The 16313-nt window shown below is 43.4% G+C and overlaps 1 protein-coding gene across 7 annotated transcripts in view; it reads right to left on the bottom strand.

Moving 5' to 3' along the window:
* Nucleotides 1–16313, bottom strand: part of GPR160 (G protein-coupled receptor 160) — a 210156-nt gene that overhangs the window by 121326 nt on the left and 72517 nt on the right. For all 7 annotated transcript variants that reach the window (XM_085635121.1, XM_085635128.1, XM_085635126.1 and 4 more), the window contains exon 2: nucleotides 10000–10126. The gene's annotated coding sequence lies outside the window, so the exon portion shown is untranslated. The remainder of the gene's footprint in view (nucleotides 1–9999; nucleotides 10127–16313) is intronic.

A 16313-nucleotide genomic window follows, 5' to 3' on the forward strand; every position in this document is an offset into this window, starting at 1 on the left:
GCATACTGCGAAATAACAAAATGCCAATAAAAAGGATTTTTTTTTTTTTAATTACTAACATTCGTATGCTACCAGGTTTTAACCCATTAGAGGAGAGTCTCCATCTCAGAGGTATCTGGGGGGAAGGAGGATTCCAATTTTACAAATCAGTGTTTCTTCACATGCCTGACAATTTCCACGTCCTTAGGCTTCCAGTTCAAATCCATAGTATTTCACAGGACAGCAGCTCCAGCACATAGCTGGAGGCCAAAGAGAAGACACGGGGCCTTATGTATCATGCATTTCACCAGTTGCAAATGGCCAGACTCGCAGACCGGTAAAATGATTTTTGGCGTGCAGGAGTTCCAATTTGCGATTGGGTAACATGTTACAGAATCGCAATTTTGAATTGCGAATACATACCGATTCGGTACTAGGAAGGGGTGTGTCTAGAGCGTCCATTCCTAATACCAAATCGCAGATATATGTAAGAATGTTTTGCGACTGAAATGCGGTGGCAAAGCATTCACATTTTCCCACCTACTTCAAGTAGGTGGTAACCCATTCACAAATGGGAAGGGGTCCCGAAGCAAACCCTTCCCCATTGGAAATGATATCAAAATTATTTTCTCAGAGCAGGCAGTGGTCTCACGGACCACCACCTTCTCTTAAAAAATCATTTTTAAAACTTTTCATTTTTCTATCTTAAATGCAACTTGTTTTCCTTTAAAGGAAAACTGGCTGCATTAAAAAAATATTGCTTTATTTAAAAGTAATCACGGACATGGTAGTCTGCTGACCTCAGCAGGCCGCCATCCCCGTGATTTTAGCGATTCCTAATGGGTTGCTAAATTGTGACCTAGCTCATTAATATTTACGAGGTAGGTTGATTTGCGACCAACTAGGAATTGCTAAATGAAACTCATGGACTTTCATACATTAGGAATAGCAGAGAATCGCAATTAGGCAATCACAGTTTCCAATAATGAGACATATGGACCAAGGAATCGTAACCCACTGTCTGGAGCTGTAGGAAAGTCAGATCCTCTGGACTGCTACAGAACGCCCAACAGACCTATCACCCTAACACCACTGATTTCCCTATTGGAAATCCGAAGCAACTTATAGGTCACTAGATCTCAGAGTTTTTAGCACTTCGATCGTTGTTACCAAAATGCCAGAGGTGGACCTCAAAGCCCTCAAAAGATATGGGGGAGGTGGGAACAACTCAAGGGCCTTCCTGAGCCTGTAAGAGCTGTGCCGGTGATCGAAATATAGGCGTGTGTAATGCACTAGCACATGCGGGCTTCATCAGCAGTGGACTGGGAACTGAAAGCAGCCCGGGCAAAAAAGCACAAACAGGTCCAACTCCCTTTGTGTAGTTGTGGAATCTTTTTCGATTCATTCACTCATCCATCCATTCTCTCCTTCTTTCAGCCTCCCTGTGCCTGCTGCAAGTTACCCAGGGGATCTGGGGAAAGTAACCAAGGCACCAGGAGCAGCCCGTGACCTTCAAACCCGGCCTCCTGGGGCTCCAGCCCACCGGGGAAGTGCCCGGCAGAAGAATGGTGTGTCCGGCCCTGGGTTTCAATACTTGTCCCCGACAAAAGAACGTAGAAATGAATCATTCGTGTGCCAGTTTGGTGATTTTCTTTCCTCTCAAATGCCAATACAAATGCTTTATGAAAAAGAAAAAAAACGAATGCACCAAGTCTCTCATAAGCTGGTAAAATATTGTTGTAACCGGAGCACCTGCGGGTCATGGGCAGACATACTGCAACTGCATAAGAGAAGGCATGGAAAAGGTAAGTGGCATTACCACATTTACAATTGCTTGCATGTGAAATGAAGATTTCTTTTCAATGGACCGATCTTTTGGTCCAAGTTGACAATAGAGAAGCAATACACTTCTTTTTGGCCTTTAGAGCCAAAAAACAGGCATGCAATACCATGTGCTTTCTTGCCATTTCGAAAGGTTTATTTTGCTTTTATTTATTTTTACCAAAAGTTACTAGCCTAAGTAATTTTCCATGGATAGACTGGTTGTCGACTGAAAAGCACAACACTTTTTCAGGACTGCAATGCCTTTTTGATGCTAAGCACTGGCTACTCTGGATTTCAAAATATTGCTTACGAGCTAGAAAGCTTTCTGGTACATGGGCTTCATTTCCGATTTCCTCAGGAGAAGAAGGGCGCCAGCCCTGGACGTCAAATCAGAGTGCCACAGCTTCATTTGAGTTATTAAAAATAATTGATGGGTGGGATGCTTGAATGAATCTCAGCCACTGGTGATCACTACGGCCACATCCCAGTCCATCACTTTTTGGCCCACCATGTCACCTCAGATTATGCAAATCAGCCTTGATCCTTCTCCAATCGAAACAGTCCAGCCCTGACTGCCAAACCAGGTCCTCTCCAAACAGAACACATGCAGCCCAAGAGCGGCTTCTCCACATTCACTCGGGTAAAGCCTGGTCCAGCGGCACAGCGAGCATCTTCATTGAAGTGCACTTCCTTCAACATCGCTACCGCTCGAGGTCACCGGACATGCCCTTCAGCTGAGGTCAGTGTGCTCTGACCATCATCTTAATCCTGAATGCTCCTGCTCCCAGACCACTTTCACTGATGGAATGGATTGCAGTTTTGTTATGTTACCACTGGGGCAGGCATCTGGTCAGAAGCAGTGCATTGTGCAGAGCTAGGACTGTGTTTCTCACCATAACTGGCACATTTAAGTGATATTTAGGTCAAAGCATACCAGACCACACAGCTGTTAGGTTTGCTAAAGACATCTTGTGGAGATTCGGAAAGATTCCTTGGGAATCCATTGTGCCTATTACTCAGCATTTGCTTGCTTTCGATTTGCTGATTTTTTTCTTATTTTACGCTGTTCAGCTCCGGTTAGTCCATCCCATAGAGCAGAGCTTGTTTACCAGGGCTCCTTGTATTCTTCCACAAAAGCAGCCAGGAGTGCTCGCTTGCTGTAAACAGGCCTTTAAACGTTGTTCTTATCCTGTCACATTGGCTATTCATTCAAAGACATAGGTCACATATCAGGTTCCCTCTTCTGAAGGAGCCTGGTGTTTAGCTTTCTTTCTCTGACTTCATAGTGAGAGGATTTATGGGACAGTCCTGCTGGGTACCCATCTGAGACAAAAGGTTGGAGGATGTTATTTTTTCTAGCACACAACAAAATGTAAACGTCTGTAAATGAACTGCACAAATATTTCAGAATTAGGAAACACAAATGAAGCACTTTTTTCTACTTCTGAAGTGTGCTGGAAACAAATATTTTAATATAATCAAACCAAATCAGTACACTTTATAATGCAAGTTCTACAAGTTATCGTTTGTGCACTGTATAGTTGTCTCAGTAAAACGGTCTGTACAAACGTAATGGCCATTTCAATTGAAAAACTGTTTTTTGTAATGTCAATGCGCTATCATACCATGCATACCCTACTCTATGCTACTCAACTCCACTCCAGGTCACTCCACGCTGCTCTACTCTTGCACTCTATGACACTATGCTACTCCACCCTACAACACTCCATGCCACTTTGCTCCACTCTATGATGCTCTATACCACTCCACACCACTATTGCCACTCCACACCACTACATACTATGCCACTCCATTCTGACACTTGACTCCTCTCTACGACACTTCTATGTCCCTCCACTCCACAACACTCTACTGCACTTCGACATTCTACCCCACACCAATCTACGATACTTATGCCTCTTTACTGCACGCTACTCCACTCCACTCCACTCCACTCCACAGCACAGCACTACGCCACTCTAGACCATTCCACTCACCACTCTCCTCTACGCCACAAACCTTTTGCAATGCTGAACAGCAGCCCAGCTGGTGTACAACATGGCTAAAACATAGTAGCAAAGCCAGTAGCTCTTGCATAGGCGAAACATAATGGCTTTACAAATGCTGGTTGCATTTTGTACCTCAACCAAGTGCAGTGAGCTCTGGGCACAGTTTAGGACCCCCTAAGAGACAGTGCATAACCTTCAGACATGCACCGGATCCTCTAGGCCACTGGTCTGTAAACTGTAGATCATATGCCTCCCACCCAGTGGGTCCATGGATCTATGGAAAGAGGGCACAAAATAAACCTGTGATGGCTACTGACAGCTAATCCTGCTGCCTTACAAGGTGTGTTTCCTGCAGAGCAAATATTAGGAAAACTAAAGCCGAAGTCCCCTGCCTACTCTGAAACTGCAGCCGTGAATGCTCCAAGGTGATGTGAGAAACAGCCTCATGGGACATTCACACCTGAACACAACAGAAACATGCTGGTCATCACCCCAGCTCATTCCAGCGAGAAGTGAGGTTGGTGGCAGGGTTTGTGGTGTGTGTATGCAGGGATAAAATGTGCAAGCACACAATGTAATGTGACTCTGGGCAATTGCTTGCTTTATATTCCCGACGGCCCCCAGCGCCTAGAGACCCTTACGGGTGATTGTTTGCGCTTTACAAATGTGGATTATTATCATTATTACTTACACTAACAGTGCTTCAATGCGGCGATGTGAAAATGAGGAGTTAAAATCCCAGGTAGGCTGACCCTACCTTCCACCCTTCCCCAAAAACATTTTAAAGTAAATTTAGCACCATTAAATAATTAAAATAGAAACATCTGTTATAAAGAGTGCCTATAAACTGCAGGTGTGTGGAATGAAGTGCTATATAAAAAAATAAATAAAATATATTTATGTGCACGCACAACTGATTTTTTAAAGTGGAATGTTAACTAATTCAATGGTATGCCTTTTATCTATGCACTTTTTTGTCACGTGAAGGCCAAGCAGATAAAAACAATAACAAAAAGATAGACCATGTTGCAGGATGGGAATTTGTGAGCTCCAGGTTACATGAAGAGCTGTAACAACTGTGAGCCAACTGAAAAATCTTGGGATAATATGAACCTTTAAAGCACAGATGGTGTATCTAAATTGGTGCTATGCTGCAAGACTGTGTAAACAAGTTCCAAGTAAAAAAAAAACTAAAATGTATGCATGTTAAAGAGGTTACTCCAAAGAGATGTGTCACTTTCTCATAGGTAAGGCTTGAAAGGCCAGATTTAGCAAGGAACGCCAAGTTTAGCGAGTGAAGTGTCAGGCTGGATTTTGAAGCCGGTCTGCTGGGACTCGTCTGGCAGGTTTGCAGAGAGCAGCTTCAGCTAGGGTGTAAGTGACAGAATCCCTAAAGAGCTCTGGGTGGCACAGGCCAGGGACCGAGATGGTTGGACTTAAAGTGAGGGTCTGTCAGCTAGCAGAGATGCTTTGCGGATATTGAGGCCTCATCGTGTCTGAGGGCTGGATACGTTGCGCTTGAGTGCTAGGTTATACACTCGAGCAGTCAGTAGAAGAGGTCTCGGACTCTGGTGAATAACAGGGTTTGGAAGCCAGGTGAGTGCCTATGAGGGTTGGATGAGAAAATGTGAGTGTGAGTTCAAGGCTTCTGCGACTTTGGGACAGTTCTACTGGAGACCGGTCTCTTGGGACGTTAATTGCCCTCAGTGAGAAAGTTGTGATGGGCTGATGGCAGAAAAATGATGCTTGTGGAATGGCAAAAGGCCTTTAGAGGCAGTTGACTGACTCGAAGCACAGACTGGGTACATGTGAGCATCGGCAATATTGATCTGAAAGACTCATGGTTTGGAAAGGGTGTATGTGGACTAGCAGAGGATATCTAGGGTGGTCTGAGAACTAGCATACATTGGGGTGAGGGGGTGGCCAATATTTCTTTCTCTCCAGGGTTGCTCGTCATTAAAAAAAGTTTGAACAGCACTGTGCTAGCAGTCTAGGTTTGGAACCATGGATCCCACAAACTTACAAAAGCCTTTTATCCCCCCTAATCCCCTCTAGGGTCAGAGGCTACTTCAAATGTCCCCTTATAAATATTTCACTTTTTTTTTTATTGTGTGGCTAGGTCCAGGCATATATGCGGATCCAGAGGACCTCAAAATTTCTGCCACAGTATTTAGGGATTCTCCATATGGAGGTGGAGGAGAAAGATTTTATTCCAGGACAGTGATGGTCCATCTAACATCTCAATCCTCACTGGGGTTAAAGATGCTTCTGTCATCACTTAGACCAACCAATTTTATCTGCGATGCAGAGTTCCTGAATATTTTTGAATTCGTCACAATGCAGGCTGGTGACCACAACACCATTTTTCCACCATGGCCAGCAAATCAGACCCACAGGACGAGTGCAGAGCATCTGGTACAGAAATGGACAACGGGATAAAATACGCCTAATCATATTTGAATATTTTTTCACATTTATTTACCCTCTGATCATCCTTTGATCTAGATCTGCAAGAAATTCGCAGATGAACAGTCAAGATTAACATGAAATTACCCTTTGTAAGCCCATTCAATGAGTTTTTGAAATGCAAATATAATAAGCAATCAACACATTTAAAGTAAAACAATATGTATAGGTATTACCAGTAAATTTGGCTCATACATTAAAATGGTTCTTCAGTGATTGATTGATTGCATGTGTGTGGTGCGTACTGGCGAGCGAACGGGAAGACGGGTGAATGGAATGATGAAAGAGTTATGAAAAGTATTCATGGATTTATCAGCAAGAAACAGGATGCGAACAAGGATTTTAAATTCTGCATCTATTAGTGAAATTGGCCAGTAAGAGGCTGGATCGGTTCCATTCCCTTTTTTATATACCAGGACAGGTACTGATTTTTGCCAAGGAAAGGGGGGGTGGAGCAGAGGAAGTTTAACTGAGAGTTACCGCGTTCAGGTGTTGGGTGATGATAGGGGACCAGAGATCCACATGGGCTTCATAAAGATCTCCGTAAACTCCATCCGGGCCAGGAGCTTTCCCAGATAGCAAAGCCTGGATAGCGTCTTTATCTTCCTTCCAGTCACAATGAAGTGCCTCCAGCCGGATAGGATGGATAGGGGAGAGGGATACACTTTCCTCTTTATATATAGATCCGAAATGGCATACCCAGGCTTGGGAGGGAACGGCCAAGGCCAGTTCAGGCTGGGCATTGGTGTGAAATCTGGGCAGGTTCACAACCCTCCAGAATGCTGAGCGGTCCTAGAGCGAACAAGCAGCCGTTGAATCCTCCCAATCCTCCCTTTTAAGGGAATCTTTGTGTCCCTTGCACGCAGCCGAGTACGCTGGTCTTGGCTCCCTTGTTACTACTATACATCTGTTTCTGATGGAGGGCCACCAACGGTGCCTTATGGGAACTGGAACAGTCCTCGTCAAACCACTTGGCACCTGAGTTAATGGGCACGCATCCTTTCCTGGTGAGGGCCATCTGGATTTCTAAGCCGATACGCTCAACTGAGCGAAGAAAGTCATTATCAGAACTTGAACTGTAAGCAAATATGAAAGTTTATTTAACAGTACGTTACCAGGTTCTTTAGGAATTACCTTACCCCAGCTCAATCTACAGCCCTGCTCCTCTAATGTGAGCGGATGTGTGTGCAACTGGGTCTAATTATCGGCTGAAGTCCATGGGGGTGGATAGTGCACTTGTCACTTTTCTGCACAATTTGCACTCGGGGCTTGAGGCCTCTGTAAGATTTGGCGCCAATGGGGAGTGCACTCTGCACTTTAAGGTAGCCAGGGGTGTGCCCCAGGGCTGCATTCTTGTGCCAATGCTTTTTATTTTACAAATTAATCAGCTTGAGACCTTCCTAGCGGAGCAGTGTAAGGATGCCCCCAAGGTGGATGACAGATAGGTACCGGCCTTACTATGTGCAGACTATACTGTCCTTATAGTGCGCACTGCCAACAGTCTCCAGCACTTGCTAGACCATTTTATTTTATTTATGGATAGCCTGGGCTTGAAAACCAATTTTTCTAAGCCTTATACTAGGGTCCTCGACCTGGCCAAAACTAAACTTAAAACCTACACTATAAAATCATGAAATTGGCAGGGCTGATAAATTCTGTTATCTGGGCCTATTGTTGGACATTCAGTTGAACTGGCAATTTCTGCTCAATGCTCAGGCACAGGCTCTGAATAAAGTATCACAGAGCATTGAGGAGTTCTCTTGGCAGCTCGGCTGACCCCACATTACATCAATCATTGAGCTCTACAAAGCTAAATGTATTCAGACAGCGAGCTTCACTTCCAAGATTTCTGGCTACAAGGATTGATTTCTAATTTAGGTGGCAGAAAATAAATCTCCGAGAAAGGTCCTGCGGTTGTCCCAAAATGTCCCCATCTAGGTTGTGGCATGAGGAATTAGGGGTTGACTATATTTGCAATTACATTCCTGTCCGCCCGATGATATTATGGCTGTCACTTTGAATCAATGAGGAATTAGAATTTAATAAAAGGATCTAAAGAGACTGCCTTGGCTTGGACTATGGTCTCCACATACCTTGGTTAAACTATCTTAAATACACCTTGAGCAGCCTTGGTAAGCCAGAGCTGTTCTCAGATCCAAAATCTATTTCCAAGGCAGACATCCTGTGGGTCAAGCAAGCCTTTTTATGCAAAGCTCAGGAAACAAAGAGCGATGAGTGTGAGGTCTAAAAGTTCCCTTGTGCACTATTTCTCACTACCTTAAACCTCACTGAACCATACTTTTTGCTTGGCATGCCAGCTCACAGCAGACGATGTAACTTTTTTACCTGACGTGCTTCCTCAGTCACTAGTGGGCTGGTACAAGCCCTCTGAGCCTCCACTTTGTACTTGTGACCCTGCTGCTAAGTTTGATACCTTGCACATTGTTTTTATATGCCCTAAGAGAGAGAGAGAGAGAGAGAGAGAGTGAGAGAGAGAGAGAGAGAGAGAGAGAGAGAGAGAGAGAGAGAGAGAGAGAAAGAGAGGGGGGGGAACAGGAAGGGAATGTTCTGACATAGGACAGTGTGTAAGGTATAGGTATGGGTGAGTTGTTGGGTGCAAGAATGAAGAGAGCAAATGGATGAATGCCTAGGTGAGTAGATGAATGCATGAAGGGTCAGTGAATGTTATTGGGTAGTGTGGAGGAGAAGTGGGCTGAGACGTTGAGGGTTACACAATGTTACAATCACACTGAAGGCCATAAAAGGAGAAACTGATTGCTTGCAAATATGTCACAGAGTGATGCCTGTTGAAAATGTTGAAGGAATGACCGTAACATACGAGGTATATCAGATGACTTTAAGAGGTCGAAGCATTCTGGCAGTAATCCTGGTTTGTGGGAAGCATTGATTTTTAATGAAAATCTACTTTTGACACTAAAGTTCCAAATACAGGCAACATTACAGATCACGTTTTAGGTTGATGACTGGCAACAAGGATATTTGACGTTTTTGCATTAGGAGCAGTGATTCCCTGTTTCGGGCACTGACTGCTCAGCTACTAACAGCGAGTCAGATTTACATTGATGTGTTGTTTGCCAACCCCATTTTTGGGTGGCACACCAATGGCATACCCCCCCCCCCCTTACAGCCTTTCAAAATGTCAAAAGGTGGATTTATGTGGTTGTGCCTGGCCAATGGGAGAGGACAGGGAGTGGTCACATTGGACAGCTAATACCCTTCTTTGTTTATGATGCAGGGCCTCAGTGTGTGTGTGTGTGTGCTTCTCAGCCCATCCTGGATGGCAGGCAGGGAGGTGCCAGGGCAGTGGGATTGTTGGGGGTCACCAGAGACCACACCTGTGGCTTGTTTGGACTGAGTTTCCACTCTGTTCCACAGTGTTTGGTTGCAGCTTGCCTCCCTTCACGAGACTGGGGGTTCATGAGTGGACCACAGGCAGAGAGGGACTGGTTAATGATCCTTGTGAACTGAAGCTCAAACCCAATGATTACAGAAGAAGCAATGAGGGCATCAAGCCCACCACAAAACATCTGATGAATAACTCCGGGTCTACAATGGTCGGGCGTATGCGGTATGCTGAATGCACAAATACAAAGAGATGTGGGATTTCTAACATTTCATAAGAATTGAAAAAGCCAACAATGGAACAGCTATAATAGCCACAACAATCTGTCACTTATACGCTTTATAACAAAGATCTTACCGCCAGATTACTTTCATAGGTGCATCTCATTCCAGGTTAGACCCACAGAAGTGACCTGCAACAACTTCTGGCTCCTGATAAATTTCTCTGAATATTTTCTTTTCTTGATCATCCAAAGACGTCCAGTCTGGGATTGTGAAAAAAAAAGTATGGTTAGTGACATGTATGCATGTTCTAAAGAATACAGAAGAAATACAGGTCTTCAAATAGAAACACTGTGGGGCATATCATCAAGGGCAATATCGCCGCTTTAGTGGCACATTTTGCCGCTAAAGCGGCAATATTTTTATCGCCTTATCAGCAAACTGTCGCTAACAGCTGTTAGCGACAGTTTACTGGCAATAGCGCCCCTTGTCAGCATGCCTCCCATTGCATCGCTGATGAGATACAAAGGAGGCGTGCCTGACAAGACTCCCTTGGAAAAATATCGCTAACCCAGCTTCGTCATATTGACAAGGAGGGTTAGCGATATTTAAAATCACGTTAAGTATGCCTTAACGCAGGAATTTAACGTCTGTTAAATTCCTGACTAAGGCATACCTAATATGGGGGGTGGATTGTGTGGCTAAGACCACAGGCCCATATCATCTAGGATATCGCCATTTTCCACCATGGAAAACGGTGATATCCCCACTATCTCCGGAAATTTAATCGCCTCGGCGATGCGCGTTGTTGATAACGCGCTAACTGGGCGATAAATTACAGAGATAGCCGGCGATAAATATGTAAGCGCTAAGCGCGCTTTGCGATATTTATCGTAGGACCTTGATATTATGCCCCCAGATAAGTAGTGTCCAGGATAAAATGTAGTACAATTCGGTATGATTTATCTTGAGGTTAAAATTGACCACAAATGTGCATGAAAAAAAACATACAACCTGAAGGAGTATCAATTGTAAAGTGCTGAGAGAATGTAAAATAACCCAGGCGAAAGCAAGAAAATAATTAAAAGATTTAGAACAGACAGACTTCAAGGGTTTGTTCCTTCTATAAATTTAAGCAGCAATCAGTGTCTTAATAATTGCGGGTCACAAAATGCCCCAAAACGCCTGGTACACTTCCTTATGATACAGTTAGGCCAGACTGTAGGCATTTGGAAGTAGCAAGAAGCACGGCTGAAATGTTGTTGTGGTCAATACAAAGTATTAACTCTGTTGTATGTCCCCAGACTGGGGGGTTCATGAAGTCTGCAGCTGTGGTCTTCCCTTTCAACCACAGTCTTACTTCAGGTAGCCGCTGTGTGGTTGCATTTGTCAAGGCTATGGAAGACAGTACACATTTTGTGATTCCAGCTGCAGACCCAGATCCATTCCCAACATGTACCAGCACAGTAAACTTATTTTGTGATGGAATTTAAAAGCTTGAGCCCAACAATGTCCAAGCACTGCCAAGAACCATGACCTCGCATGATTTTGCAAGTTAGGATGAGTTCTCTTTAGCAAAAGTACTTTAAAGGGCACTGGTAGGCAGTTTGCATATCTGAAGAAAGTGAGCAATGCCTACACCAAGAACTTACTTAGCAGTGGTTGGCATGATAAATGCAGAATACGATTATCAGACGTAAATGAAGGTTAGACTTTGCTAGCCAGATCATGGAGAGTTTTCAAACCGAAAAATGAAAGAATATTATTTAAAAATTCTACGTCAGCCAGTCATCGGGAGACTGCAGTCGGTAAGATCCACAGGTCGGATATCGAACCAGTGATGCGTGGCATGCTGCAGTTTCGTCTGCTACAATTGGCGGCAAGCACTGATGCGCTTGTGTCTGAAAAATTAGGAGATATCAAAGAGTTTGAACCTCCACACAGATAGTCTTTTCAACACCTAGCAATGGAAAGCACCTGAACTGTAATACTGATACCATTGCCTGGAAACAAGAGTCAATTTCTGATCAACAGGGTGAAGCATTACCACGCTGCTCATCCTGCAAAGTCATTCAGTACTGCAGACAACAAGACCACAATTTGCAGTCTACTTAGAGAACCTCCCTGTGGAAAGTAACCAGGTCCGAGTGCAGATCAACTAGTGTTACGCACTATGGTGTTTGAGAAGAATCATGAGCAACATGTGAACATTACAGTTGTACCAGCAGAGAGACGTCACTTTGGAAGGTTCTCCATACGTGGCCAGCCAAGGCACCACAGACCCACCAAAATCAGATTTAAAACTGTGAAATGTGTTTATTTTCCAAACAGAGTAATGTACAGCTAAACCCTTTCAAGCATGCAGATTTGAGTTAACAAAGTCTGAGTCAAAGACTATATTGACAATATAAATGGGTCTTATTCAGGCTTCCAATGAGTACGCATGTACCTGGAATTGGGTTGCATTAAATATCATAGCGTTTGCTTTTTCATAATGGTGGTGGTGGCTTTTCTTTTCTAAATGGTGCCTGATGAATAATGACCAGAATTTGAAGATCCAAGAACAGTTAAAAGTACAAATAAATGATTGAGGTGAATTTCACAGAGCAACTAGGTGTGTGACTTCTGTCGCGCTAACCTCCACATTTCTGCAAGGTAGTGTCTATTTTGAGGAACTCGACCATTAGACGGTGGTCACAGAAGAGACTGTAGGGCGCCTCAAGAATACCTCTCAACATTAGGGGACACTGTATCTTCTTCAGGACCTTTCACCGGGACAAGGACATCATCAATAACCTTCTTGCAATCTGCCATCCTACTCTTGATAATCTGATGCAGATCCATACTTGAATTACACCAATTATAGGGAAATGCAAGAGGTTTGCAGACTAGTTTCTACAGGAGGAGCACCATCACCAGGAACACTATCCCGTCCTGACAGTACACCCCCGCTCTCCGTCCTGACAGTACAACGGAGCTCTATGACCTGATGGTACACCCGAGCTCATTGCCCAACGTTCCCCTTTTCAGAGCATCTTCAAAGTATAGATTTGATAGAGACACACATTTCTAGAATCAAACCTAAGCAAGCCGGTCTGGTTTCTTTCTGTCCACATAACGGGATTTATTACCCGGAGTCTGATAAATTACCAGAAGAGATTCACCTATTGTGGGATTACATTACAGGTCCTGGGTTACGAGTAGAATGGCGGATTCAGTATACAGACACTAGATTTCCAGCAGGTTTTTATCCTAAAGATTTTAGATTTCTAAATGACATTAGACAACATGTCTAGTTGTGGGCGGACCAGAGAATTGATGGGTCCTATAACACACTGTCATAATTATTCAGATTTTAGACACCGGAAATGGGTCAAACGTTAAGTAGCCAAGAAATTAATGCTTTCATGGAGTATGGTTCTTTCTGAATAACTTGTAAATAATCTAAGGGTAGATGCACTTGGAACCTTCATAGAAACCAGTGTCACGAGCTATTTGCCAAAATAGTAGCAGGTAACCTTGTAAATAAATGTAAACATTTTTTAAACATTTCCTTCTGCATTTATCCGGATTTTCTGGCCATCTCATCGGTATTTATATTATTTATTTTGTGATTAAATCAAGTCGTAAAATACTGTATTTCAACATTTAATTGATAAACGTGCACTTGTACGCTTATGCATGTCGTGTGTTAGCAAACTAAGCAGCCAAAAATAACATAACAGTAAACTCACAGGTAAATATGGGCATTATACTACAAATGTAAGTTGACATATGCCGTTATTTAAGGAATCAGCATTATTATTTTTTTTTAACGCCACATAATATCAGCTCAGCTGTTTGCCTGGAATGCAAGTAAAGTCTCTCCAAAGAAGCCCAATTATCTTTATTTATCCGGTTTTATAAACAGATGCAGACAGGAAACACATTGTTTATCTGTTAAAATGAGTAAAAACTGAAAACTGGGTGCCTTGGTTATGGCTTACAGGATAAGAAAACTTTGCAAGAAACGGTCCAGAGAATATACTTTAGTTGTATAGTTGTAGTTACACAGTATATTGAATCATTCAATAAATAAAGGCAAGTGATGTTCTTGAAAGTCCACAGAAACAGGAGGTGGTCCAGAGGAGATCCGTGAAGATTTGCAGTCACAGCACTGATGCAAAGAATCCTCACATTACGCTAAAAAAGCAGGAAAATGTATCATGGGAATTTATATGAACAATATTAAAGGTGCTCCTAGAATAATTGATTGTGATTAAAGAATGGTGAAAGAAAAAAATATGCACTGTGTCACTTGACATCAGCACTTAAAGTTGTGAAAGAATGGGAAAAGAAGTCAAAAGAAAGGACATCTTCATCCATCTTGATAGGCATACAAGTGGAAGAAATATTAACCTTTTCACAGTCAACCTGACAAACTAGCCAAGCACTGATAAAGCACATGAAAGCTGGGCTTTTGGTTAACACATACATAATGCAGGTATGCATAGATGCCGTTTAGAACATTAAAGCTCGACCACTGGATTTTAATCAATTCTGGGAATAAGTAGCAGAAAATTATTGATTTCTATAGAGAATGTAAACAGGTCAGGAGGCAAATAACTGAATGTAACCAACAGCTTTTCAGATGTAAAATAGTCCCTCTTGCATTCCAATGGAAGCATGTGCTAGAAGGCGGAAAGATACACCACAGAGCCAATCGTATGAAGTGAGAGAGTGCTACTCTGGGCTGAGACAAAGCCAACTATGCATATTGTAAAGAATATAGGTCTTGCAAAAAGCTGTGACGTTAAGCCAGACCTATAAAAGATAGGTTCTCTGCACTTACAAAAGTAGGCTTCTTAAATGAAGAAAGTTCTCCTCTTTCTGGAAAAAATAAATTAATGTTTCGACAGTGGTTTCTTCAGGTACGTGCCTGTGCCCTGCTTGTGTCTGCGAAAGGATCTGTGCGCAAAGTTAATATATTTTTTTTTACCACGCACATTTACGTGCGCATTGACACGGCGTGTAATTTACTCTTGTAATTCAAGGAGATGAGTTAATTAGCAACAATAAATACAATTGTTTACAGGATTAAATGTAACATTCATATCAATGGTTTAGCGTCTACTGTGCAAGTCTGCTGAGACAGGCACGTGACAAGCTTACATTCCATCAAGGTCAATCCAAACTTCCCATTCTTTTAATAGTTGATAAATTGACTACTACTAATATGAGTGGTAAGAGCACTTCGGTACCTTTCTTATACACAGCAAAATCACCCTATGTAGAGCTATAGTAAAAGATGCTCTAAGCATCAAATTTGTATGACTGTTTGAGACCAGGCCAATCTGGTAAGGAAATAAGGACTTAGTCAACAATTTTCAGTCAGGGTTGGGCAGGTCTTTTGGGCATTCCCCCGGTGGGCTGATGCCCTCCGAGGACGATTTTGAAAGATGGCCGCTCCTGGAGTCTTTTCCATTTTCTCCCAAGAGATTAACTGCACAAGGCACTGAGAGAAAGAGAAGGGGGAGGTAAAGTGATCAGGGAGGAAGAAAAGAGGTGCGAAGGAGAGAGAATAGATGGATAGATGAAAAAAGATAGCGCAAAGTGACGAAGGGAGGGGGCTGGTTGGAGCATTTTTGCCAGGGCCGTTTTTGGTCCCCCTGGCCTTGCATGCAGTGCCGGCTCCTCCACTGAGGCAAGGGAGCATCACCCCACTGCTTTTCAACAGTATAAATAAAGGAAGAATACAATGATAACTCAAAGTTATTCTCTTATTTTTCCCTACTGCAGCAGCTTGGTGGGGTGGCTCTGCTCTGCTCGCAGAGCAGGGGGAGGAGCTGTGGGCAATCTGTAAGTGTGTATAAATGTTTGGCCGGCCGTCTTAGGCCGGCCAAACAGTCATGCGCACTTTGCCTGTTCTCCACCCAGGCTGTATTACACCCTGGGTGGAGAACATGACCAGGCTTCCAGTTCCTGTCTGAGTGCCGAACCACGGCGCTCAGACCAATCACAGCGCTGTGATTGGTTTAGGGGAGCCTGGGTGCTTAATGTTCCGGCCCAACGCGGAGAAGAGACAAAGGAGAGAAGCAGCAATATTTTTATTTTTTTACATCCCCTTACACCCCCCTCCAGCCTCACCGCACCCAATCTGTGTTTGCCGCCACGGTATCAATGGCCAGTGGTCTGAGGTCAACATCTCCCAGCTATTACAGCGTACCTGATCTAATATTTATGTTTGTTGAAAACCTCAAGTCTGGCTACTAAAAAAGGTCTCCTTCTGACACACTTTGTGCTTAGATCGCAAAAGATAATTGGAGTAAACATTTGACAATTAGGAGCCCAATTGTGCAGAGCAGTTATGGGTTTGGTTCATGGGTCTACAGAATTCAGTTCCTTGTAATAAGAGTGGACTGAGCCTGCCAGCCCTCTAATCTGCGGTCACTGCACACACACTGTGCGACT

This window comes from Triturus cristatus, chromosome 11, assembly GCF_964204655.1.
Source record: "Triturus cristatus chromosome 11, aTriCri1.1, whole genome shotgun sequence".
Classification (NCBI taxonomy): Eukaryota; Metazoa; Chordata; class Amphibia; order Caudata; family Salamandridae; genus Triturus; species Triturus cristatus.